Below are 25,745 nucleotides of genomic sequence, written 5' to 3'. Positions count from 1 at the left end.
TTAATAAATATAACATTAATCCTAAGAATTAAAAAAGTTATCACACAATTAAACTTTGTGCATATAGATTGAAAGTTACTTCCACACTATTAGAACTAATTTCGGATTTTTGTGCATATAGATTGAAAGTTACTTCCACACTATTAGAACTAATTTCGGATTTTTGTTCGTGCATATAAATTGTAAGTTACTTCCACACTATTAGAAATAATTCCATGAGGCCTTTTAAATATAAAAAGATATGGGAAATACGGTTTCTCAAAAAAATTAAAACAAAAAACTGAAGATTGCAAAGATTTGTATTTAGTAATATTGGACTTGGATGTAATGATTCTTATAAACCCACCAATCTTACAACACTATGGAGAATTATAACAAAACTACCCTCAAGGGCAAATTGGTCAAGAGACCAACCAAAGAGAAATACACCGATAGCCAACAACCTGAACACTACAAAATCAATTTTATGCATGTAATTTAACATTTCAGCACAACAAAAGAGATCAACAATTGTAAATGGTTAATTGTAGGTAAAATACACTAGGCTCTATGAATTAACATTGTAAATTCAATTAGAGATGAACAATTACTTTAACTCTATACATAGCAGGTCCAAGGAACACACAACAAGACTAAATCACCCCCAAGGGCAAAATGGTCCAGACTTGGATCAAAAAGAAAAAACCACTACCCTGAAATCATTCCTTAGCACCGATGATAACAGGTCCTTCACAACCAAAAAAATACAATTCACAATTCCAAAACAAGTTTGAGCCCTGCACAACAACACCTTCATATCTGATCACATTTGCATCTGATCACATTTGTATCTGATCACATTTGCAAGCCACTGCCAGTAGAATTCATATTATATCACAATTTTTAAAAAGTAAACATATCAATGTAGGAATGAGAATAAATCGATAATAATATCCCAAGATGATTGATAAGAGAAATAATAGATGAACATAACATACCACCCATCCAGAGCCTTGCACAGCAACACCTTCAGCATTCATCTTGATTACTCATTCGTATATGATCACCTTCAACATAGCACCACAACATCATTTTCTTTGAATCGACCTCATCTTGAAACAATCACATTTAATTTTGATCACTCATTCATATTTGATCACCAACTCCGACTTGAAATCACATTCAATTATGACTTTCACTGCATTGACCATTGAATTGAATTACCGACAATCAGCAAAAAAAAAATTCTGAAATCGATTTTCAGATCAAACAAATCGATTCAACAATAATCATCATCTTCAACCACCTGTTACGTGACCTAAGAAGAAGCGAAGAAGAAAAGAAGAAAGAAAAAAAAGATGCGTTAAACCACCTGTGGTTCAGGTTCTTCACCTTCATTTTTCTTCGATTCGACCTCATATTTCTTCACCCTCGATTCGACCTAATCTCCTACTCACCAATCCTTTCCATATTACCCGATTATTGATTGTTGATTGGGTTCGGTACTTACCGTTTGACGGTGCTCAGTTTGATGTTGTTTCTTTGATGTCGTGGCAGAAGATGATGGTTGAAGACTAACTGAAGCAGGGGAGGAATCGGAGTCGAGCAGGGGAGAAGTCAGACCATCAAAAAAATTGGGGAAGAAAGGGATGCAAAAAACATATATGGAAGAGTAAAAGTTAGAGCATCCCACATCGAAGCTGGGAACATTATATCACGGAAAAATACTCTATAAAAGGGAATCCTCCCTAAGATAACAAATGCCCTTATGTTTTAGGCAAGCTGGCGCCTTTGAGCAGGTGGGTCCTTTAGAGTCAGCTGGACCGATTTGGTTTGAGTTGGACTGATTTGGTCTAAGTTGGGTTGGCTTTGACTGATATTGACGAGGCCGCTTAGTTTAACCCTCTAACACCTATTTGTAGGCGGTTGGAGGCCGTCAAGCATCTTGGTGCCGATTAATCGGCCGTTTAGACCGATTTTTACAACCATAATATATATATATATATATATATATATATATATATATAGGGTGAACTTCAATACATAACCATTATTAATAAGGATCCAATGAACCAATTGTCAATATCGAAATTTAAAGTGATCAACGACAAAGGGAATGGATGTATATGTTTTTTTTTGAAAAAAAATGGAATATATCATTGTTCACGATTTTCCGTTATCTTTCCATAGAGGTTCATGTTAATATATTAAAAACACATATTTTTCAAAAAAAAAAAACTCACTTTGTTTTGTTCTTTTTTTAATATTTAAGTTTATTTTTATAAAAAAAACAATCATACCAAAAATCTCAATTTTTTGTCATCTATTAATAAACATCATCAACAATTATTAAAAAAAAAGTCTCCGATTAGTTCAGATTCACATTGTGAATCTAAACTGTAATGTAACATCCCAAATTTCGAGTCCAAAAATTTCATTTTAATTAATTGATTATAAAACATTCATAAGAAAACTACGTGAAAATATATCATTTCGTAAATCAATATATCATGTCTGAAAACCCAAATCATAAAGTAATAACATGTTAGAGTACAATCCCAGAATATCTCAAGTGCGGAAAACCAATGCGTGTGTGTATGATGTGCTGCTACCGCACCAGTTCCTTCCCCTTTGCTGAAGAGGTATCTGAAACCAAAACTGTAAAATATAAGTACAAAGCTTAGTGAGTTCCCCTATCGTACCACATAACATACATATCCTGTCGGGCATATCTAGGTGCCCTACCTACCTCTTCGGTCCTGTCGATCCGGTACTGCCTAACATATCTGGGTGTTGGCCTCCCTTTCGGTCCTGTCGACCAAATACTGCCTCGCATATCTGGGTGCTAGCCTCCCCTTCGGTCCTGTCGACCGGATACTGCCTAGCATATATGGGTCCTGGCCTCCCCTTCGGTCCTGTCGACCGGATACTGTGGACTATTTCACCCCTCTACTACCACCTCATAACATGTATCACATAATCATATTCTATCTAGTATGACTGGGTATGACTACCCCTTTTCGGCCCTATCAACCAGAAATCTTGGGGACTATCTCCCCTACTGCTACTGGCATATAACATCATATTATACTAGCACATAACATATCAGGTAGTAGCAAACCTAGATGAATGTCACAAAGACAGTCATCTAACATACAACTCCTACTGGTGGGCCGGCATTGTGGCCGTAGACCCACCGCTACTGGAAGGTAACTTACCTTGTACGAGTAGCTGCTGATAATCTGCGCGGGAAATCCCTGTCTTCGGCTGCTCCGGAAATCTGCCGGCTATAATCCCCACAAAACACTCAGTCAGAACCTGATATCTACTCTTAGGGTAAAATGACTATTTCACCCCTGACCAAGTCCAAGTCAAAGTCAATGTGAACTTCCAGTTAACCTGACTCGCCGAGTTGGGTCGCCAACTTGTCGAGTCCCTATCCTTTTAAATGTTCTCATCCACGACTCTACTTGTCGAGTTTAGTAATGACTCAACGAGTTCCCCTTCTATACGAACATCGAATGAACCTTCATCCGACTCGCCGAGTTGTATGAACAACTCGGCGAGTTCATCTTCAGAGTTGGGAGATCGCCTTGGACTAGCCGAGTCTGATGAACAACTCGTCGAGTCGCTACTATCCAAGTCCCATTTCTCGATTTCTGGTGTACAACTCTTGTCCAAATGATAGATCTAGGCTCCAAAGATCGATCTAGCACGTAAAGTTACAAACTTTACAATCATGCACGGGAGAATGAGCTCAAATGACTCAAAAAGGGGTTCCTAATATGCAAGGGGCTTTCAGTGGGTTCGAAGACAACTACTTTATGCCTTAAGGTTCCTTAATGACCTTGGATCCGAAGCCTTAGACTCCAACCATGCTTGCAATCATGGTTGGTTGCCAAGAATGGCTCCTAGAATCCCTAATTTCCTTCAAGAAGAGATCTAGCTTAGTAATGGACAAGGTATGAGCCTCATACCTCAAATGGACTGTGAATGATGCTCAAGCTCGACTTCCTTTGGCCTCTTCTTGTTTCCTCAAGCCTTTCCTTCCTTCCTTTACTCACAAACTACCAAGATCACTCAAAAGCCTTTAGATCTTCACACACACACAATTAGGGTCGATATGGAGGGTTCTGGAAGCAATAGGGACCAAAGGTGGCTGAATGAGACGTTTAAATAGGGTGTAAACCCCCTTAGATTAGGGTTTTGTCCAGACAGTGCGGACTCGTCAATTCCGGACGCCGACTCGTTGAGTCGCTCACTTAACTCCCCTGTCCAATCCACTTCTACTCGACGAGTTGGGCCCCAACTCGCCGAGTCCCAGGTCAAAATGAGAAATATACTCGAAAAAAAAATACATACCAGGAATCGAGTGCCACATGTAAAATTGTAAATATTTCAATTTTAACATTCAGAATATGAATCTGACTTACTATTATTCACATTGTGAATCTGCTCACATTCATAATGTAAAAGTGTACCGAAATTTCATTTTTTTTACATCAATATGAATCTATGTTTAAAGAATACCAAAAAATATGAATTTTGATATATTTATTGAAAAATTTCAATAAAAAAAATAGGCCTTAACTTTTCAAAAACAAAAGACATGAAGTGAGTTTTTTTGAAAAAAAAATCATTTTTTATATATCAATATGAATCTCTATGGAAAGAGAACGAAAAATCATGAACAATGGTATATTCGTTTTTTTTTTCGATAAAAACATGGCGTAAAAATAATTTTAACAAAAAAAAGAAATTAAGTTTTGTGATAACCTGGTGTATGTGCATCCATTGTAAAAGTGTAACATCCGGATTCCCAGGTATTATTTTGTTTTTTTTATTTTTGGGTGTTGTAAGGAGACTCGGCGAGTTGGGGTCTAAACTCGCCGAGTAGGATTGCGGATGTTCACGCGGGTTCGCGTCTGGACTCGGCGAGTCCAAGGGTGGACTCGGCGAGTCCACGCTGTTTAATGAAACCCTAATTTCCAGGGTTTGGGACCTATTTAAAGGCCCTTATGGCCGTCATTTGCGGCCATCAACCCCCAGAGAGAAACCCTAAGAGATCTAGAGCATTTGTGAGGAAGGAGAGGCCATTCTTGATCATTTTGTGGGTGTTTTTACAAGAAGGAAGTGTTCAAGGCAATAGGAGGCTGAAGGCGGTGCAATTTTGGTGGTTTTGAGTTCATAGAGGTTGTATTGAGGTATTATTCTCGGACCTTCCTCAGTTTTGTTGTTGATTCCTTGTGTTAGGGTTTTCTAACCCTTTTAGAGGTTGATTTAGTAGAGCATTTGGTCCCTTCTCGAGTTTGAGTTCTGGATCTGGACCCAAAGAGGTCCAGAGGCCTTAACCATTGGAGCTTTATGAGTCACTTTGGGAGCCATGAGCTTGGAAGGTCATTTTTGGGGCTAAATCACCATTTTGGACCATTTAGATGTTATATGAGTGCCAAGGTCCAAACTTTATGTGATTATCATGCTTGGGGAGGCCATATCTATGATTGTATGGAACACATCTGACCTTAGGAGTTGTATAGAGTTTATGCATGGCATGAACTCGCCGAGTCCGAAGAACAGACTCGACGAGTAGTATGAAGATTGCCCGTTAATCACTCAGTGAGTGGACTTGCCGAGTTGGGGTATAACTCAGTGAGTCAGGGAGAGTCAGGGGGGACTGAGTTCAAGTGGAACTCGCCGAGTTGTTCTTGAGACTCGGCGAGTTGAGTCGGGGTGGCCCCGCGATTCATGCCAGGTGGAACTCGTCGAGTCAGGGGAAGAACTCGACGTGCCAAGAGAGGGATTAAGATAGTCAGTGGACACGTGTGCACTCGCCGAGTCGCCCTAGTGCACTCAACGAGTCGGGTCAAAGTTTGACCGTTGACCTTGTTGACTTTTAGGGTTGACTACAATTGTATTTATGAGAGTATTTACTTTGTGTGATTAGGTGGAGGCTAGATCACATTTCTTCCGAGTCAGATACTTACCGAGACAGCGAGGTGAGTCTTCTCACTATACGTTACCTAGAGTGGTATATTTGTGTGGACCAGAGGGTCTTATGTGCTATGTATGAGATTATGTGCTATGTATTATGTGTATGTTGTATGATGTTATAGACCGAACCGAAGGGTCCAACGATACAGACCGGGCCGGAGGGCCCAACGAGCTATGGACGGACCAGAGGGTCCAACGAGCTACAGGACTGGAGGGTTCCGTTGAGACACATCGACCGGAGGGGCGTATTATAGTCTCGAGTGGCGTATGTGTTGTATTCGGTATTTTGGGGAACTCACTAAGCATTTATGCTTACAGTTGTTGTGTGATGTGTTTCAGGTACCAGTGATGAGCGCGGGAAGGTGCCAGCATGATTCGTACACACTTGTGGCGTTTATATTTTGGATTCTGGGGAATGTTTTTGTGATAATAACATTTGATACAATATGTTGATGTTATTTTGTGAGTAAATGAATGTTTTAAAAATGAAAAATTGTTTTGAAAATTTACGTTGTTACAAGTTGGTATTAGAGCCTTGGTTTGAGGGATTCAGATGCATCTTCGGGCGTATCTGAACTCAAACTGAGGATTTGAGGAAATTTTGATAATGAATTAAAATTTTTGAAAAGAGTAAAAAGAGTTTTGAGACAAACAGAGCAGAGCCGTGTGTACGATCAACCAGCGCCCGAATGGTGAATCACCCAAAAGTACCCTTACATTATGTGTTATGAGATATGTTATGTTACCTTATGCATGCTAGAGTAGGCTAGGTATACATATTAGGACTAGAGTGGCCTGATTTGTGATGCTTAGCCTAGGAGATTTCTGCTGCTGAGATGCTTTGAGAGCGAGTAGATAGCAGTTGGGAGCTCATGATAATAGAGTACTTGTAATCCAAGATCCAAGGAGGAGGACTTGGAGTGAATGCTAATACGGTGTGGTTAGTAGTATTGGGCCCGTACTACTGAAGACACCGAATCAGTGAGCATTCCAAGTAAGAATCTTTTGGACAACGGAGGACAAGTAGGGTTGCGTCATCTAGTATGTGTATGCTCGATCGAGTCTCTGATAATTTTTGTCGTATTTCAGAGGCATCATGGTTGGGGCTCGACACACACCTAAGAGCAGTGGTGTCAGCGACGAGGAGATCCGTCGATTGATTCATGAGGAGGTGGCTGCTGCCATCTGGGCTGAGATTCCTGAGATGTTTGGGGACATCAAGACCACGTTGATTGAGACTTTTGATGAGTGGTATGCGGTGCTGACTGAGGCTGCTGTTGCTGTTGCCAGACCTCAGGGAGGTGACTCGTTGTTGTTCCGGGAGTTTAGCAACACGAAGCCACCAGAGTTCGACGGGACAAAGGACCCGATTGCCGCTATGAGGTGAATCTCCGACATCGAGGGATGTTTCTATACATGTTCTTGTCCAGAGCACTTGAGGGTTCGGTTCGCCTTGAACCAGCTCCGCCTGGGAGCGAAGGATTGGTGGAAGTTCGTGACGGCGAACTTCACGTTGGCTGAGATTTCCGAGGTGACATGGGAGAGGTTCACCACTATGTTCAGAGATGAGTATGTTCCCCCGGTGGAGAGGGAACGGTTGATCCAGGAGTTCTTGACCCTCAAGCAGGGTACTGATTCTGTGACAGTGATCACCAGGAAGTTTCATGAGAGGGCGATGTTTTGCCCTGAGCAGGTGTCTTCTGAGCAGGCTCGCATGAGCCGTTATCTGGGTGTTCTGAGGAGAGATATTTGGGAGTTCGTGGCGAATTCTACATACCGGACATTTGCTGAGCTTCAGGAAAATGCCCGGAAGAGGGAGATTGAGTTGGAGACTCAGGCCAGGGAGGAGGCCGAGTCACAAAGGGTGGATCGGCGACTGGATCAGTCCCAGCCGGCAGCCAAGCGGGCTAGACCCGCTGATTCGAGATCTGGGGGCGCGAAGGGCCGCACTTGTGGGAAGTGCGGTAAGAGCCACCAGGGGTCATGCAGGGCAGGGGTATGCTACAAGTGTGGGAAGGAGGGGCATATCGCGAGGGATTGCCCCCAATGGATTTTCGGTTTGTTTCCATTGCAACCAGACCGGCCATCGGAAGGCCGAGTGCCCGCGGCTTCTTCAGGGATCAACGCAGAGATCTGCGCCTGCTGCTAGGACTACCGAGGTTCGGCCGGTGAAGGCCGAGGCCCCGAAGGCTCGTGGGAGAGCATTTCAGTTGACTGCAGAGGAGGTCCGCGCGGCGCCTGATGTTGTGGCTGGTATGTATTCTCTTTTCATCTTTTATTTGAGTTGAGTTTTATGCTTATATGATGATATGTGTAGGTACTTTTCTTGTGAGTTCTGTGCCTGCTTTGGTATTATTTGACTCGGGTGCGAGTCGGTCGTTTGTTTCTATAGCATTTAGTCAGCATATTAGTACCCGTTGAGAGGCGTTGGATTGGCCTCTACGAGTTTCCATAGCTGATGAGCGAGCATTGTATGCTTCGGATGTGATTCAAGGATGTGTCCTTGAGATCTTCGGTGTGGAGTTTTCGATAGATCTAGTCCCGATCGCGATGGGGGACGTGTGTGTGATAGTGGGTATGGATTGGTTGAGCCGATATGGAGCTGTGATAGACTGCGAGCGTCAATTGGTGACGATTCAAGACCCTAGTGGGGGAGTTCTTACGGTGTACGGCGAGGGTACACGTACGGGGTCAACATTTTGTTCGGCCGCCAGGGCGAGGCAGAGTCTACAGCAGGGCTGTAGGGGATTTGTGGCATATGTGATGGATGCGAGGGTTGGTTCAGAAAGACCGGAGTCAGCGGATGAGGTCCCGATAGTGCATGAGTTTCCGGATGTGTTTCCAGAGGAGTTGTCGGGTGTGCCTCCGGAGAGGCAGGTAGAGTTCGGTATTGATTTGGTTCCGGGAGCTGCGCCTATCGCCAAGGCGCCTTATCACCTTGCGCCTTCGGAGATGTAGGAGTTATCCTCGCAGCTTCAGGAGCTGCTGGGGAAAGGGTTTATCAGGACGAGCAGTTCGCCATGGGGGGCGCCCATTCTTTTTGTCAAGAAGAAGGACGGTTCGCACCGGATATGCATTGATTATCGTGAGTTGAATAAGCTAACGGTCAAGAACCGTTACCCATTGCCAAGGATCGATGATTTGTTCGATCAGTTGCAGGGAGCATCTTGGTTCTCCAAGATCGATTTGAGGTCTGGGTATCATCAGGTGAGGGTGCAGGAGGAGGACGTCCTGAAGACAACATTCCGGACTCGTTATGGGCATTACGAGTTCGTGGTTATGCCTTTCGGACTCACCAACGCACCGACGGTGTTCATGGATCTCATGAACAGGGTGTGCAGACCAATGTTGGATCGCTCAGTGATCGTGTTCATCGACTATATATGTGTTTTAATCGTTAGAATGTCAACTTAAATATCAATTTCAATTCAACTTAAAAAACCAAAGAATATTTTGTAAATAGTTAAAAGTGATAAATTGTAGTGATATATGCAAAAACTAAATTGTAATCTCAAATTTACGAAAATATTTCCTAAATGTAATTTTATAATCGTTAAAAATTTTCAAATAAGTAACTTAAAATAACTTACAATAATAATAGATAAAAATAACTCTATAGAAATGATTATATTGTTACATTTAAAATCAAAAAAGTTATGTTTGATGTTTTAAATAATTAATATAATAGAAATTAAAATATTAAGCAAATAAATTTTAAAAAATTAATTAATAATAACAACAACTATAAATAACATTAAACTATATCTTATATTTAATTTGATTTATGTGTAACTCGTGGGTAGAAGTCATTCAAACGATTAAGATTATGAAGTTATAATATATGTATATATTATTATGTAATTCAAAATAATCAATATATTATATCAATTTAGTATAAAAATTATTATATCAAATTTAACAACAATTTTATTGTTATATTAAAAAAACCATATATTTGTAAAGACTTCAATTATATAGATATTTCTGCGCAACGCGCGGCCATCCGCCTATTTATATATATATATATATATATATATATATATATATATATATATATATATATATATATATATATATTTCTTCAATTAGGATGTTTGAATGGAGGTTGAAAACAAAGATTTCAGTCAAACAAGTTCTAATACTCCTCTAAATTTTGTTGATCTTGGATGTTTCCACCACTGAAGGTTCTACACGAGGATTTCATTCCAAGATTAAGTTATTTCTAATGCTTCCGGTTCAGGTTAGATCGATCAATGTTTTGTTGTTGTGAATAAGTTACAGATGTGTGTATATATCTTTTTTCCTGTAAATTTTCTTTTTCGTAACACTTGCTTGATGAAATGCATAAGTGAAAAAAAAATATTTCGTTGGATAGAGTTCGAGCAGATAATTAAAAGTGAAACAAAGCTAATGAAGATGGGGCTGGAAGGATGATGCTTGGTTAGTGGGTTCAGGTATTACATACAAAGGTAGATGTGATACAAACCTTGACATTGATGACCAATATATTCCTTTGAATAGAGCACTTGTGGATTATAGAGTTGGTGTTTTCTGACTTCGGGATACTCTGAGGTTGCCATCTCCACTTGACGTTTAGTGCTCCTCTTAGTGAGCCACAAGTAAGATACCTTTTTTTTAGCTTTGTAGTTTTCTCAACTTATTTGTTCTTTCCCTATAAATTCTCAATAACTCGATTATACTCTCAAGTGTATGCGATTCTAACCTGGGGTGATTTAAACAAGCTTTTGAATTCTGTAAAAAAAAATTGAGTTGCCAATTTATATTTCATTCTCAAGAGAAAACATGATAGGTCTTTTAATACATATCAAAATATCCAAAATTGTATTGACTTTCCATCCAAAATTGTCTTTTGCTAAATTCTCCCATGTACCACCTTATTCTAATTTGTTGTATAACTTAATCTTGCTCCTCTTTTGTTTTGTTTTTGCACGTTGATTTGTGTATGATTTTGATAGATTATGAAGGAATATGGCAACAATAAGGAAACCAAAAGTTTCATGACCTAGGGTTCTACCTTCATATTCAATCCAAAACATCTGATAGGCTTCTGTAACAATTGGTAAAAATAGGTCAAAGTTCGTCGGTCAAACCACCACGAAGACAACTGTAAAATGATCTATTGTGTAGTATTCCTTGTTCATGAGTGCAATTGAAGTCATTATACTTGAAATTTGCATAAGGAATACCTTGAAATTTCTCAAAATTAACAGCTATTAACAACTAGAAAACAATTCATAAAATGAGTATTATTTAATGCCCTAAACTAAAAATAATTAATTAATTATACTTGAGAGTTATTGATAAGTTATTTGAATAGATTATGTTCTCATGAATAGATTATAAAATCAATGGTCATATGAATTTCCTGAAACGAACTTTGCGTTGCTTCGTTTGAAATAACTACAAACCTCTTAAGTTGTTTTTGTGTATGTTTTTGAACTTAGACTGTGGTCTATTATTTAATTTCCGTTTTATGACATTTTTAATCTCGAGCAAAATCAGATTCATAAAATCTGTCGAATCATATGCAATTAATCACGAAAGTTTAAACGCCATTTCATGGAGTTATGTATATTAGAATGAAATTCCATCTGCATTTTTTGAATCACCACGACTGGGAAAATAAGTTGATCCTTTTAGAAAAATAATAACTATGAGATGGTATGATGGCATAAGAATCGAGAAATGAGATTTAAATCACAAAAGTACATAACATTTGATTGTTTGCCTAAAATATCTTCTAAAAAAGTCAATGAAGACTTCCATAATGCAAAAAATGATTAAAAGAGAAGCTACACACTCTTCACTCTCAATTTTCCTCCATCTTTCTTTTTGTTCTCGGTAATCACCTCCTACTGGAGCTAATGTGTGTTTCCAGCCACCACTAAGGGCATCATCTCTTCTCTTCTCTTTCATAAATCTTAGCAGCCAAACACCTCCCTCTGCTGCTGTGTTTGTAACATCCATTCTAGGTATGAATCAACTTTTTATGTGTTAACTTTAAATTAGATGGCCACGCCCTAGTGAAGCATCACCATGACGTGGCATAATGTTTTGGACCACATGAATTAAATGACCTGCCACGGCGTGACAGGTGTTTTTAGTGAAAAACACTAATTTCAGGATTTGGGCCCTATATAAAGAACATTAAGGCTAGGGTTTCGTTATCATTCAACATCCATCTCCCTCTCAAACTCGGAATCCCTAACCCTAGCCTCCATTGAAGTTGTGAGCTCATTATTGGTGCTTTTTGGTGATTTTTGAAGGAGAAGGAAGCCCTTGGTGTAGTAGTTAATTGGCAAGCATCATTTTCTATAGCTAGCACATCTCTTGGACCTTGGTGAGTGTCTAAGATCAAACCTTTTCCTTGTCATGTCACTAGATCTCTTGATTTTCTCGTTTTTCTTCATGTGTTGATGGATTTGAGTGGTGGGATCTCATAAAGTGTGCAACTTTATGAATCTCCAGGTCAAATAGAGTATTTGGTGTCTTGGACCTGATTTATAAATGAGTTTTGGTGTCATGCATGGAGTTTTGGTCATTAAACCCTAGTTTTGACCTTTTAGGAGTTCAAGACATGCATTGGACATGCATGTCAGAAATGCATGGATTTTTATGATATTTTTGGTACTAGGAACCCTTCTGGAATCGTTGGTCATGAGATCTTCAAGATTAAGTGCTTAATGATTAAGCTATGATGTGTTTTCACCCCCTTTTGGACCTAAGGGCGAGATCTTTGCCTCGTGGAAGGTCTTAAGGGATGAAGTTGGAAACTTTATCCATTTAGACCATGGAATGGACCGGATTTGAGATGTGGAGCTCTTAGAATCGAAGAAAACGACTTAACCAATTAAGTTGTTCGGAACCCAGTTCCCATGACATGGCCCTAGGTTGTTACGGTGTGATGACTGGGTTAGAGCCCTTTGTTTTGTCATTTTGTTGCCACGATGTTGCCAGGGATGGCCATGGTGTGGCGACCAGTTGTAGTTGACTTTGAGTTTTGACCGATTAACCATTAACTTTGTCCAAGTTTGACTTTAGGACATTTGGGATATTTTGAGTATTAGTTTGAGTTTAGGTCACTGTTTATTGTCTAGGTGACCGGTAGAGTCAGCAGTTGGAGTAATGATCTGTCCAGCTACATTTCAGACTGTGAGGTGAGTTTTCCTTACTGTACTTGTGCGTCAAAGGCACGAATGTCGACACACTAGATTATGTATCCTGGTATATTAGATTGATGTTATACTGAGTATGTTTTAGATTGGTAGATCTGTATGATTACCTGTTTTCACTGAGTGTGGATTAGATTGGTAAATTTTTATGATTACCTGTGTAACTGGTTGTTGATTATTATCATACGTGTCGACATGTTATGGTTGTTGGGTTGAGGCGGTCCTGCTTTATGCTGAATGCCAAGATACCCAAGGTGGTTCGGATAGACTGAAGTCCAGTGACGCGGTCCATTCAGGAAGAAGGCCCAGAGAGTGGTCCAGATAGGTTATAGGCCTTACGATGCAGTCCAGTCAGGCTGAAGGCTTATTTATGCATGTTGTTATCTATATTGGTTGTGTGTGGTACTTTGGGTGAACTCACTAAGCTTTGGCTTACAGTTTAAGTTTTATGTTTCGGGTACTTCAGATGATCGGGGGAAAGCAAAGGCGTGATCGTACACATCCTTTGGTTATATGTTTTGGAGATGTTATGATAAAATGATTTTGGAACTTTTATACTTGATCTTGGGTGCATATGATTTGGGTTTGATTAAAAACAATGATTTCTCTTTATTTAAAAATGAAAAAGTTTATTGTGATTTTGGGATGTTACAATGTTGTTCCACTTCCTTAACTCTCCTTCGTCTCTCTTGCTTTTCTTCTTTGATCGACTGCCAAGAACACACTAGAGGCGTGTAGTTTTTCGATGAACACCAAAGAGGCAACAACCATGTCTCATTTCCCCTGTTTCTTGTTGATTCCACAGCAGCACCGCTACTTTTGTTCTTCTTGCTTCTTCAGATTAAACCAAGCACCAATGGTGCCCTCCATATATTGATGACTGATGTTTCTCTTCTTCGGTTGGGTTGTTGTCGATGACGAAACAAGAGGGACAAGAGGAGCTCCCTGGAGATTGGTTGCCCCTCCCCTCCTCACGACCGTGTAAACACCACTGAGCCACTCCCCGTCGCTAACTTCGTTTATTTTCTTCCGATTAGCCAATAAACCAGATCGCAACTCCCTCTCGTTTTCATTTATTTGACCAAATCAACCCTAATTTTTCAAGTTATTACAAATCAGCCCCCACCCATTTGTTTAAGCTATTACTAAACAATCCCTCTTTTATGTTAATTTCATTAAACAACCCTCCAATCATTATACAAGATTAAAAACTGCCCTTCTGATTTAAATCATTACAAAATAATCCCTTTTGATTTAAATCATTACAAAAACACTCCCAAAGATGTTTCAAAGTCCAAGAATAGTCAAGTTGTGGTTTCTCACGTAAAGCGTCACAAAAACGAACCTAGATCGAGATCACTCATCAAGGGTGAGTTTATGTGGCCTCTGTTTTATGGTTTTCACATGTGGAGGAGAATACATGCGTGTTTATCAAAGTCTTGATGTTTTACAAGTTTTTATACATAAAAAGGCATTATACTATGTTATTGGTTAAAAGTTGTGAAATCGCAATCTAAATTGTGATAAATTACCTATAAATCCATTAGTTAAAGTAGATTGTTAAAAGAGGATATCCTTATACCTTGTGTGAAATATGAATATAAATATTAAGAAAGATCAAAGATTTTAAGTAGATTGCTATTATGATATAAATATATTTGATGATTTATAAAATTATAGTATTTGTTATATATAAGTTTGAGCACGTTAAAAAAATATAAAAAAATATTTTATATAATCAAGAATGTTATTCAACATATTTAGGTATAAAAAAAGTACATTATCTTAAGCGATTGAAAAACATACTTTAAGAAAATATGAAATGATTAGTTGAAAATACCAAAATCAACTATTATTATAATACACTTTGACGGTACGTAAAAATAAGCTTAAAAACGAGTTTAATATATTTTTAGAATTATTATAAAATGTAAATCATTATTACTAAATTGTGAATTTTTCATATATGATAGTATAACTGATTTCCATATTTTAAGAACTGTATTCTAATAAATTATGTTACATATCTGTTATGCAATTTATCGAATATTATGGGAGGTGTTGGTTTCACGTTGGTTGAAACCTGAAGTTTTTTATAAAAGCAGTCGTTATGCTTCCCAAATTTTGTCATATAATAGAATAAAATTTGGAAATATGTTAAGTCTTATAAATCTCAAATACTAAAATGATTAAATCAATAATTATTCTGAAACATCAAAGAATTATAAGTGTTATATGAACTAATAACAGAAGGTTTATGATTAGGATGCCTAGACACGTTGTTAGGATCTAACACACTCAGGTTTCCCTATATGAGCTAGGTTTTATTCTCTAAACTAAGACCACAAATCTTAGTAAAAACCCTCTGTTATAAAAACGTTAATCCGCAAGGGTCAATGAATGTCAGGTATAAGATTGCCGGTATAGATTTGTATGGGTAGATATCTTGCCTATGGTTGCTATCTACAACCATCGTGTGGCGAGTCGGATTGGGCGATGAGGTTCAGTTATTTTATGTATTTCACAACGTGGATAAAGATTTGGTGATGTTGTTTAGCATGCTCTCTCTTGTGCTAGTATGGAGGTGTCGCGTCGTAGTGTCGGTTATGAGCTCGTTATAGACCCTGAAGTTTGTTTTGTTACCGTATAGAATGGAAATAGGATTCATACGGGGTTTTTTGTTCACTTATACCAGTTGAAAGAGACTGTATGTAGTGGGATAGTTTGTGACTCAAAATGATAAGTATCAATACTAGAAATTAAGTCATATAACACTTAATTAATAACATGACACGATTGGTCAAGGTTTAGTAACTTACATTTAATAAGTTATTTATATAAACCCTACATTTTTGCATGAAAAACACAACATTTATGTGGGAGGAGTTTGCCCCACTGTTTTGGTGTTGGTTCCCAAATTAAGTAAGATAACACTTAATAACTACCACGACACGACCTTACAAGTTTTATAAACTCAAGATCTATGAGTTTTACATATATACTATACAATTGCTTGTACGAAATTTCAAGTGTAACACCCGGATCCCGATGTATTTTATATTCTGCAAATTTGGGCATTTTAAGGTTTGCCACGACGTTGTGGGGAGGTGCCATGACATGGTGAGTCTAGTCCAGGCCACATATTTCTTTTAAGTCTCCACGACATGGCAGTATAGGCCACAATGTGGCAACTGGAAAGTGAGAAACCATATTTTCTTGGTTTTACTCCCTATTTAAAGGAATGATGAGGCTAGGGTTTGCTCACCCTCAACCTCAATTAACCTCTTTCAGATCTGAGAAACCCTAAATCCCTCCGTCTCTTATTTTTGAGCCTTTTTGGTGTTATTGAAGCCTTGGAAGGAAGAGAGAAGAAGAAGTGAGATGAGATTCAAAAAGCTAGTCCTTATCCTTTCTGTTGGCAATCTCCTGGATCTTTGTAAGTGTCCAAGACTCGATTTTTATCATGCTAGGTTGACAGATATCATGTTTTGTCCCTAAATCTTCGTGTTCATGTGAGTTAGAGTGTTAGGATCTCATAAAGTTTGCAACTTTATGAATCTCTAAGACTTTTGGACATAAATGTCGGGCTGGATCTGGATTCTTGTGGGGTTTTGATCCATGCATGATATTTTCTTGGAAAAACCCTCATTTTTGGCTCTTTATGGCTTCAAGACATGCATTGGACATGCATGTCTATAAAGCACCAACTTGTATGTTGGATTTGATATTAGAATATGTTATGGAGTTAATGAGATATGGACTTTTTATATTAGGTGCTTAATGGAGAAAGTCATGTCTTATTTAATCTCATTTGAATCTAGAGTTTGAGATTTTGAGATTTTGGGTTATTTAGCTCAAGTTAGTATTCTCATATAAAGCTATCTTAAATTTTGTAGCTTATGTGTCCTGTTACACCAAACTTAACTGATAACAACATATGAATTAATATTAACTTAACCGAATAGTTAAAAGCAATGAAAAACTAAATCCTCATGTATAAAAAAAATTACAATTAAAAATCTTAAGCAACGAACAATTAAATCCTATTTAATACTTGTAAAATATATGGGTACCTGAAAAAACCAATGAACAATTAATTGATTTCTTAATGTTTCTTTCCTGATTTGGTGCTTCCCAATGGTGAGAAGGTTGAAATCGAGAAGATGGCATGTGACAGGAGGAGAAAAATACATACCCGATTAATATTTGGAGTCACAAAAACTTGATTTGAGTTAATTTCATCATCTTCTTCATGTAATACATGAAATTCTAAATCCTTACTTCCATAAACATAGTTCTAACTGTAATAGTGAAATCACATCAACATTTACATTAATTTTCGAATTCATGACCATTTGAATTGATTTGAGTTTGTTTGGATGAAAAGATGGAACAACAAATTAGTATCTTTAAAAGATGAGGTTTGGTAAACCCTAGATGGGTAAGTATGATACGACACAACACAGGAGGGGTAGGTTTCCATCTTTCTTTTTAAATATGATAGTGAAGGTGGGGTTCTGCGCCACTGCCTTGCTATGCATTGAGGATACAAAGGTCAAAGGCCACCGACAAATCGACAGTTAGTCTAGAAGAGTAGAAAGCGGGAAGAATGGAAGAAAAAGGAAATGGTTTGGATGGTTAAGAATATCTTCCCTCCATGGGAATCTGACGTTTGAGAGTTATTGTCCTTGAAGGGGAGGCACCGATGGAGGACATATGTTGCCGGAGATGAGGGATCAATGAGTTCTGCCCCTAGAGAGAAGGTGGAAGGAGGGCAAAATTCAGGTGAAAAAGAATTTGGGGGTGATTAGAAAAGGCTGATAAAAATGAATGATACGAGATAATAGGGAATAGTTAAAAATATTCATTATTTTACCATATTTAAATATAGAGGGTGTTTGGATAAATAGTTTTTTAACTTATTAGTTTATTGCTTATTGCTTATTTGCTTATTGTGGTGAGAATAAACATTTTTTTAAAATGTGTTTGGATTAGCTTATTGCAGTGGGAATAAGCAATAAGCAATAAACATTTAAGTGTTTGGTAAATTAAAACAACTTATATGAGTAAAATGACCAATAAGCAATAAGTAATAAGCATTCCCCCTTGCTTATTAAAATCAGCTTATTTTGCTTATTCCTACCGCAAAAAGCTGCTTTTTAAAGACTCCTATCCAAACACTTAAATTTGCTTATTGCGGTGGGATTAAGCAATAAGCAATAAGCAGCCTATGTTTTCCCTATCCAAACACCCCCGTAGCAAAAGTTACTATTATACCCCTGTCAAATGATTGGTTAAGAATTAACCCAATTCTCTTCCTCTCTTTATCCCTCTATGTGTGTGTATAGCTAGGGAAGGATTTGCCATGTTGCGGGGGTTTGAAAATTTTTATTTGGTTATAGTTAAACACCATAATTAATTGTTTCTGTTGCAACCGTGGCTTGAACAGCTACTTCCATAACTACTCTACATGGTGCAAAATCACAGCTTTATGTATTTCCTTCTTTTGATGTCCATTTCTTTGTGTTCGGTTGTAATAAAAACATAATGTGTAAAAAAACAAAACTCTTAAAATATTAAAAATAGCATGTACAAAAACAAAGATGTAAAAAAGCTGCATAAAACTTATTTCAATAAAAAAATTGGTGACAGCAAATTCGTCAAAAAAATTGTAAAAATAAATATAAAAGTTGTAAAATAATAATTTGTTAGATACCTAATTTTTGAACTAAAAAAACACATGCATTGTACTTTTAAGAATCTATCTATATATAGCATTGTACATTCAATTTGTCTCTAATCAGGACATCAAAGTTTGAAAAACTGATCTATTGAAACTGATTTGCATTCAAGTGACATTGCTACTGTATCTGCTAAACTCAACCTCAAGTTGCATGCAAAAACTCACCCAAATTATTAAAGTGAAGATAGTTAGGGGAAATTACGTCTTTTTTACAAAGTAAAGTAAGTACCTATCTGTTGATGGGTTTCATGACATAGTTTCTCTTTAGCTAAAAATCTTTGGAAAGCAGCTTCAATGAGAGGTGTAGCATGTTCCCTTTTTGTCTAAAATTGTTGATGGGTTTCATGACATAGTTTCTCCATCTCTTTTCAAATTATATCTGACAGATTCAACTGGATAAAGCTCCCCATCTGCATCTGTTCCGTCGACACCATAAAATGACAAAAAACGAACTTGCGAGCCAACTGCTACATGACATTAAATGTTAAGTACTTGTACCTACATGAGTTGGTACCAAGGGACTAACATGCGCTGAATTTTTTTTCATGAATTTGATATTCCATCATTTCATAGCCACATTTTAATGTCTGTTTATCTGTAACAGATGAACCAGTGACAACATAATGAGACAGAAACTACTAATCTTGATTTACAAAGTACCAAAAAAGATGCAACAGTGGAAGAGATGACCAGAAGAAACAACAAATTCAGCAATGAATGTGGTTCTGAGTTGAAGCATACATGATGAAGAAAAATGTTAACGATTAGCTTACACTGTGCAAACCAACCATGCAATATTCGTCATATATTACGCTTGTTAATTTGAAATTAGGTTGCATACTTCGATTAAAATGTTACCAAATTCCCCAGGTTGCTCTGAGCATTAACCTACAAAAACATACACAAGAAGGACATGGGTGAAACGATTGCAAGAGGGGGGAGAATTATGGGAATACAACATACCTAGAGTTTAGTTCAGTTTACTTTTCACTTATCTCTTCCGTTGTTTCAGGCCATCACCAAATCTTAACATCGATGTTGAATAACGAAATACTTTGAGGCGGAAGTGAAGAAAGAAAATTAATTTCCCTTTTTGCGACGTAGATCGACTTATCGGAAATAAATGTTCAAACTTAAAACCTTATCGACATCTGGTGTGCCCATCATCTGACATATGAAACTCCAAAAGTTCAAAATTCAAAGGAGTAATTTTTTTCAAAACCTAACCTAAAATAGAACTTCCCAGAATCACACAAACACATTAATAAAAAAGAAGAAGATGGAAGAAATGAAACCTCGAAGGCAAAGACTTGGATGGGGCCAGATATCTAGGATGATCGGACTTGTGATGGATGAAAAAGATGGAACAGGGTTCCCTGAGGTGGACAAGATGGTGATGGTGGTGGCCGACGACGTATATGGTGATAATGGTCGTCAGCGGTGGGGTATAGATTGATGGTGGTGGTGAGTTGCATCGGTTTTTATCAAGGAAATGGAAGTTATGGAAGGAACTGGATGTAAAAGGAATTAGAAGGTTGAAAGAGGCGGTAGAACGTATATCAGAGCAATAGCAACGGTGGTAAAGGAGAAGAATGCGCGTTGAAGATCAATTAGGTTTAACTGAAGAAAGGTAAAAAGGTAGAAGAAGGTTCGAGGAGGCTAGTGGTGGATCAGATTGAGCGGTGAAGGAAATGTTTAAGGATAAGGAGCGGAGTAGGTGGGAATCACAAGACACGTAGTCAGACATTGATCATTGAAACATATTTAAAAAGGAAACAAAACAACCAATAGAAACCATCTACTATTCACAAGGGGCTTCTTTATATATTTTAATACCTTAAAAAGCATTTACATATTTTAGGACAAAAAAATCTTAATTTTAAGTGGTACAAAACATGAAGCTGAAAATACAATTACTTAATGCATATTTTTCCTTATCTTTAGCTTATATCTCGCAAGCTTTTGACCTATACAATGTGGAGCAACAATATTTGAATTTTCAAGTTAAAAGATAAGGATGTTTTTTTTTTCAATTAAATCAGTAAAAGTTGACTGCGTACTAACTAAATTACTAAACTTCATCCAATTGAATCGGTTAAATGCCTCTTTTGTTTCTCCTTCACCACTTCACTCACCAAAGATCTCCATTAACCTCTTCATATGGCTTTGCTATCTTCAATTTTTCTTTATCAATCGCCATCCGTCAACATCACAACTTCTTTGCCGTCGTTAACCACCACGCGTCGGCTCACTCTCGATGCCTCTTCTCTCTAATCTGTCTCCATATGTTGCACCATGACCCACTCAAATCGCCATAACCCTTTCCCTCAATCAAATCCACCATCACCCCATGGTTCAACTCTTTTTAATCACCATTAGTCGTTGATTTTCTTTTGCCTTCAACCAACCTTCACCACCATCCATCACCTTCTTCCTCATTATCACCGTGAACCCTAGACGTAGCCGCCTTCTTCCCAAACCCTAGAATCCCTTGTTGGAAATGTAATCACCTCCTAGACGTGTATCTTCTTTATGCTTTAATTAAAGCGGACCATCTACTGCTTCATGAAACAAAATACTTCCCATCTCTCTCTTTCTCCCTATCTGCATAAATGATGCTTGCTGGAAACGCAAGTAATAAAGTAAATGCATCTGTCTTCTTGATTATTTATATTGAATTTCATTTTTTTTTCTAATTTATCCCATTAGTCAAATTTTCATCTTGATTCAAAGCTTTAAACATACGCGAGTATTTGCTCCCCATTTCTATCAGCCTCTATCACCACCACTACAGAGGTAGAAATGTTACCAGACTTGACTTAAAAATGTGACTTTTTACATTTTACTTTTACATCTCATGGTTTTAATTCAATTGATATGTGAAGTGGTGGACATTTTTTTTAGTGAGGACGTGTGATTATTTCATTCATGTTGTTTCACTTTTAAGCTCCAGAGCATGTAATCCCTCAAAGACCCCATTTAAAAAAAAATCATTGCAGATATCCTTTGATTTAGAAATCTTGAAGTTGATTTATGTATTTTCAGGAAAATTAGGTAATGGAGGTACTAGAGCCGGAGATGGTTCCGATGGCAACATCTACCTAAAGGCTTATAAACCAAAACATAGTAGTGGCCCGTGACTTCCAAGAAACCCCCTAAATGCCCCTGGTGTATAGTACTTTGCTATCTACCACAAATGAGTTTTTGTGTTTATATGTGGCCAGTGGCGGACGCAGAACACTTTCGTAGGGGTGGCACTAAAAAAAATTTCCAAATAAATCTATATTACCAGACTTGACTTAAAAATGTGAGTTTTTACATTTTACTTTTACATCTCATGGTTTTAATTCAACTGATATTTGAAGTGGTGGACGTTTTTTTTAGTGAGGCCGTGTGATTATTTCATTCATGTTGTTTCACTTTTAAGCTCCAGAGCATGTAATCCCTCAAAGACCCCATTTAAAAAAAATCATTGCAGATATCCTTTGATTTAGAAATCTTGAAGTTGATTTATGTATTTTCAGGAAAATTAGGTAATGGAGGTACTAGAGCCGGAGATGGTTCCTATGGCAACATCTACCTAAAGGCTTATAAACCAAAACAGAGTAGTGGCCCGTGACTTCCAAGAAACCCCCTAAATGCCCCTGGTGTATAGTACTTTGCTATCTACCACAAATGAGTTTTTGTGTTTATATGTGGCCAGTGGCGGACGCAGAACACTTTTGTAGGGGTGGCACTAAAAAAAATTTCCAAATAAATCTATATTACCAGACTTGACTTAAAAATGTGAGTTTTTACATTTTACTTTTACATCTCATGGTTTTAATTCAACTGATATGTGAAGTGGTGGACGTTTTTTTTAGTGAGGACGTGTGATTATTTCATTCATGTTGTTTCACTTTTAAGCTCCAGAGCATGTAATCCCTCAAAGACCCCATTTAAAAAAAAAATCATTGCAGATATCCTTTGATTTAGAAATCTTGAAGTTGATTTATGTATTTTCAGGAAAATTAGGTAATGGAGGTACTAGAGCCGGAGATGGTTCCTATGGCAACATCTACCTAAAGGCTTATAAATCAAAACAGAGTAGTGGCCCGTGACTTCCAAGAAACCCCCTAAATGCCCCTGGTGTATAGTACTTTGCTATCTACCACAAATGAGTTTTTGTGTTTATATGTGGCCAGTGGCGGACGCAGAACACTTTTGTAGGGGTGGCACTAAAAATTTTTTCCAAATAAATCTATATTACCAGACTTGACTTAAAAATGTGAGTTTTTACATTTTACTTTTACATCTCATGGTTTTAATTCAACTGATATGTGAAGTGGTGGACGTTTTTTTTAGTGAGGACGTGTGATTATTTCATTCATGTTGTTTCACTTTTAAGCTCCAGAGCATGTAATCCCTCAAAGACCCCATTTAAAAAAAAATCATTGCAGATATCCTTTGATTTAGAAATCTTGAAGTTGATTTATGTATTTTCAGGAAAATTAGGTAATGGAGGTACTAGAGCCGGAGATGGTTCCGATGGCAACATCTACCTAAAGGCTTATAAACCAAAACAGAGTAGTGGCCCATGACTTCCAAGAAACCCCCTAAATGCCCCTGGTGTATAGTACTTTGCTATCTACCACAAATGAGTTTTTGTGTTTATATGTGGCCAGTGGCGGACGCAGAACACTTTCGTAGGGGTGGCACTAAAAAAAAATTTCCAAATAAATCTATATTAGTTGTGTCACTCGTGTTTTAAGCCAGTGCACCCAATAGAAAAAACATTAATTTTTTTTACACTACGTGCCGACGTCGGAACAGTGGCCTGGAACCCCTGGGGCACCACTAAAATCCGGCATTGTATGTGGTTGTATAGGTAAAAATGTGTTTGGATTTGCATGTAAATTTCATTAAAATTATATCCATATAAAAAGGTAAACAATATATAATTTTAATCACCTTTTTTGTGGTTACCTTATAACATCTACAAAATCATTTTATACTATTCATAAAAGGAATTGAATCACCTCCAAAAAGAACAATACAAAGATTAAAATTGAAATTATTTTACATTTAAAACATTAAAATTATATCCATGTTATAAGGTAATTACAAATTCGTAGATGGTGTTTATCTTTTTTTTTTTTTTCAAAAGTATTTTATGGTTAATCACTAAAAATTTGTTAATTTTTTTTCCAAATTAAACAACATACATTTTTTAATTATATTAAAAATTGAAGAACAACAAACGTTTTTTTAAATTATATAGAAAATTAACTAACGACATAGGTTTATTTTTTAACAAAATAATAACATACCTTTAACTATGTTTTTTTCCTTTAAATTTACAAACAAAAACTCTTCTTTTCAAATATATTATCATGAATTTGAAAATTATCTATTTTCGAAATAATAGATAAAACATATGAAAACCTCTTTCTAACATAGACATTTGAAAATTATCTATTTTTGAAATAATAGATAAAACATATGAAAACGTCTATCCAACATATACAAACGCGACGAACATATTAAAAAAAATCACTGTGCACCGGAAAGAAAATGAATCGTTGCATTGAAGCTAATGTTTACTAAAATTTGTTAATACATTGTGTCTAAATTTTAATATAACATATTTCCTAAAACAAAATAATCCTTGAATTAAAACTAATCAATGTTCGCCAAAGAAAACAAATCAGTGAAACAAACTATTTACAGCCTTCACTTGGCACGGACAGACGACTGGTATATGTATATGTGTGTGTATATATATATATATATATATATATATATATATATATATATATATATATATATATATATATATTACAAAGAACCGGCTATTAAGAGTTTACTTAATACCAAAATTTTTTTTAGACATACTAAAAAGGGTCCTCTTCAAAGAACCGGCTATTAAAAGTTTATATATTACAAAGAACCGGCTATGAATCGACTTTTTAACTTTTTAAGAGGCCAAATATTACAAAGAACCGGCTATTAAGAGTTTACTTAATACCAAATTTTTTTTAGACATACTAAAAAGGTACTCTTCAAAACATAAAATGATTATACAGAATGATTACATTATGTTTTATTTCGTATTAAAGATAATAGATTATAGTTTCCAGAATTTTACTTTTATAAATTTCATCCTAAAAAGAAAAAGCAAAAAAAAAAAAAAAAAAGTACTGTCTCCTGTCTTTTTTCAATTTGGGTATTGTTTAGGCTAAGGATCTATATAATCTAGACATGATACTAACAACGAAGTCCCGTAGCTCAGTTGGTTAGAGCGTTGGTCTTATGAGCCGAAGGTCGCGGGTTCGAGCCCCGCCGGGACTAGTTTTTTTACCGATATGTATTACCGTCATGTATTTTTGACAACTTCCAGCTTAAATCCTATCCGTTCAAAATTCTTATTTTATACTTATTTTTCCGTTTGAATCCTCTCCTAGTTAGACTTGTAAGCTGTTGTTCCATCCTTTCTCATATATATTATTATTTTATCACCTTAAATCTTAATTTCAAATTTCAAAATATCATTGTCATCGTTGACCATTTGGAGCTAAGGCGTTTGCACTCCTAAAATTTGACCAGGCAACGGTCAGGTTTGGAGCGAATCAATTTTGATCCAAACCATTTTAACAAATTCCAAAACCCGCTCTATAATCCGCAGGGTTTTGAATAATCAAACTCATATCTTTATCCACCGAATCAGTAGATATTCAAACCCGCTCCGTAACCCGTAAGTTTTTTGAATAAGCAAACACATTTTACTTAAATCATAAAATCACATTTGTTAAATAAAACAAATGTTGATTTAGAAAACACATTATGTACTCGAAGACTTT

The 25,745-nt window shown here is 36.9% G+C and overlaps 1 long non-coding RNA gene and 1 other non-coding gene across 2 annotated transcripts; one reads left to right on the top strand and one right to left on the bottom strand.

Annotated features, from left to right (window-relative positions):
- Window positions 1-501: 501 nt before the first annotated feature.
- LOC145054328 (uncharacterized) lies at window positions 502-1,714 on the bottom strand. The gene is made up of 3 exons (XR_013684775.1): window positions 1,352-1,714; window positions 978-1,177; window positions 502-850 (listed from the first exon to the last, which is right to left on the bottom strand). It is a non-coding gene; the product is annotated as an uncharacterized LOC145054328 (long non-coding RNA).
- A 23,448-nt stretch (window positions 1,715-25,162) lies between these two features.
- TRNAI-UAU (transfer RNA isoleucine (anticodon UAU)) lies at window positions 25,163-25,236 on the top strand. Its single transcript has one exon. It is a non-coding gene; the product is annotated as a tRNA-Ile (tRNA).
- Window positions 25,237-25,745: the final 509 nt, after the last annotated feature.

The sequence above is a fragment of the Lactuca serriola genome, chromosome 5 (genome assembly GCF_051521515.1).
Source record: "Lactuca serriola cultivar US96UC23 chromosome 5, Lser_US96UC23_V15, whole genome shotgun sequence".
Lineage (NCBI taxonomy): Eukaryota > Viridiplantae > Streptophyta > Magnoliopsida > Asterales > Asteraceae > Lactuca > Lactuca serriola.
The sequence above is the reverse complement of the archived record's forward strand: the minus strand, read 5'-3'. Positions and strand labels throughout refer to the sequence as shown.